The sequence below is a fragment of the Salvia hispanica genome, chromosome 4 (assembly GCF_029641045.1).
Source record: "Salvia hispanica isolate PSC_SH4W2 chromosome 4, Shi_PSC_v1, whole genome shotgun sequence".
NCBI classification, from domain to species: Eukaryota; Viridiplantae; Streptophyta; class Magnoliopsida; order Lamiales; family Lamiaceae; genus Salvia; species Salvia hispanica.
This window is the reverse complement of record NC_142695.1, coordinates 26,655,692-26,658,069: the sequence shown is the minus strand read 5'-3', so window position 1 is coordinate 26,658,069 and position 2,378 is coordinate 26,655,692. Positions and strand designations below refer to the sequence as shown.

The 2,378-nt window shown below is 38.2% G+C and overlaps 1 pseudogene; it reads right to left on the bottom strand.

Annotated features, from left to right (window-relative positions):
• Positions 1–240: 240 nt before the first annotated feature.
• On the bottom strand, positions 241–1,427 carry LOC125197129 (metalloendoproteinase 3-MMP pseudogene; annotated as a pseudogene).
• Positions 1,428–2,378: the final 951 nt, after the last annotated feature.

Sequence of the window (2,378 nt, the reverse complement as noted above, 5' to 3'; positions counted from 1 at the left end):
TCCTATATGAGACGCAGAAAATTGTACACAAAATAAAAATAAACATTGTTTTCTCTCCCAAATATCTCTCTCTCGATTACAGACATACAAGTCGAATATATATACTGTCCTACAGTCCTACTAGTAAAACCAATGATGCATGAAAAAAAATTAAAATCATGGTGCATAAATTCATCTTTTCTTAACTGATCGCTTTGGATTTCCCAAAGTGTTTACAAGAAAAGTAATGTATTCTCCAGATTAATAGAGCAAAACATGATTCCTTGATATACAAACTTTATTTGTTACATAAACCTTGGAGACACACACACACAGAATATAGCCATCACTTTTGCTATTTTACAAATGGTAGAGCATTGCAAACGCCTACGCACGCATAATAGTCTGATTGCTACGACCTAGATGGCGATGGAAAATTTATCATACAAGCATACACACTTGAAGCAAATTCATTAATAATTAATTATATAAAGCCTGAATCCCTTGAATATCATCATCATTCAGATTATTCTTCACCACACCTGAGGAAATGCTAGGATACATGATTGACTCTTGATTGTCGCTATGTCCAAGTCCAAGCAGATGCCCTATTTCATGTAGAACAACGGACTCCAAGTCGATCGCGTCGGAAACTGCCCCGATTGACCACAGCTCGTCTCCGTCCAGATGTAGCCTCCCATCCGTTGGGGGGAACGCATGCGCTAGGACTCCATGTGGGCCATCGAACGGGGATCCATCGTTGTGGTCTCGCCACTTGAAGCCTATGATCAGATCGACGTATCTCCAGCCTCGTGAGAAAGAGAAACTAGAGACCGAAGCCCACTTTTGAAAGGCACTCTCTATAGCAGGGATGGCCACTGCAGGAATGTTACGCGATAAACCATAAATTAAATGTGTTTTTGAGTTAGACCATTTTGGCTGGCCGCTAAAGAAACTGTAGTGAGACATGGTTATCGAGCCATGCTCGTGCACGTGGTGCTGGCGCATGTGGTTGGTTCCGTTGGTGATGTCGGCCACCCCGCATCTTGGGGCTGTCAATTTGGATATTGTTGCGGGGTCAAGGGTTCCGGTGGGTTTTAGGTGATAGTTTTGCTGGTAGGTTTTGATGGCGGATTCTAGGGTTTCGTCGAAATGGTCATTGTGGGGATGTGGTTGGTTTTGGTTTTCGAGATAACCGAATTTCTCGAGGTAGGTTTTGAGTTGTTGGATCCCTTCTTCGTTGCTTCCCTTGCGACAACCTTGTAATTTTTTTATGAAATCAAAAGATGAGGTTGTTTTGTTTTTGGTGCTGGCTCGCCCAATTATGAGGATGTTTTTGGTGTTGACTCGTCTGGCTTCCCCAATTGCGAAAATAAGCAGAAAAACAAGGAAGGTGAAGAGTGTGAGATGAAGATTTTTGATTGCCATTGTTTAGTGATGGAATTTGGTTGAGTACATATGAACAAGCCGCTGCATACTATTTATAGATATTGCATACTGTTTGTGTTAAAATGACAGCCTCTCTTAAAGTGACACCGTGACACCACTTATACAGCAATATTATAGACGCTACACAGCAATATTCAATACGCTAGACAACAATCTATAGATTACTGTATAGCGTGTTGGATATTGCTGGACAAAAAAATTGATGTATAAAAAGCAACAAATTGCTGGCCGAGTTTTTCATCTTTTCTTCTTTTTTTTGCCATGTGGCAGCTTATTATTCGTTCATGTGTACAAATAATTGGCTAGGAATAATGGTATAGTGTTATTTTAAGGGGTGATGGCACCCTAACATGCCGTTATTGCATACATAGTAAAGACTAAAGAAATCCACTAATACCTTGCATTGGTGACACACAAAATAAAATTCCATTTTATTTCCTTATAAATGAACGTATTTTATTATATGAGTCTGACACAGTAAAATACGTTCTCCACGAAATGTTATTTACATTTGAGATTTGTCTCGATAGGTGTTTTAGAAAATATGAAAGATGGAAAAAGTAAGTGGAACGTGAGTTCCACATATATATTAACTTTATACTCTTTCCGTCCATAAAAAATAGACAAAGTTGTAAATAATATAGATAATGCATAATTGGTAAAATAAGAGAGAGAGTGAAAATATGGTAAAAATAATTTTAGTGGGTTGTGGAGTTCATATTTAGAATGATGTGTATAATTAGTTTGGTTTAAAAATTTTCAATTTAAGAGTTAGTCCAATTTTGGTGGACGGTCCAAAATGGCCAAATTTGTCTCTGTTTTGGATGAATGGAGTAATAGAGAGTATAATGAGTTAGTGGAAAGTTAGTTTCATTAACCAAAAATAAAAAATGACAAAGTGGACAACATTTTGCCGACGGACACGAGCCCAAATGACAAAAGTGAACGAG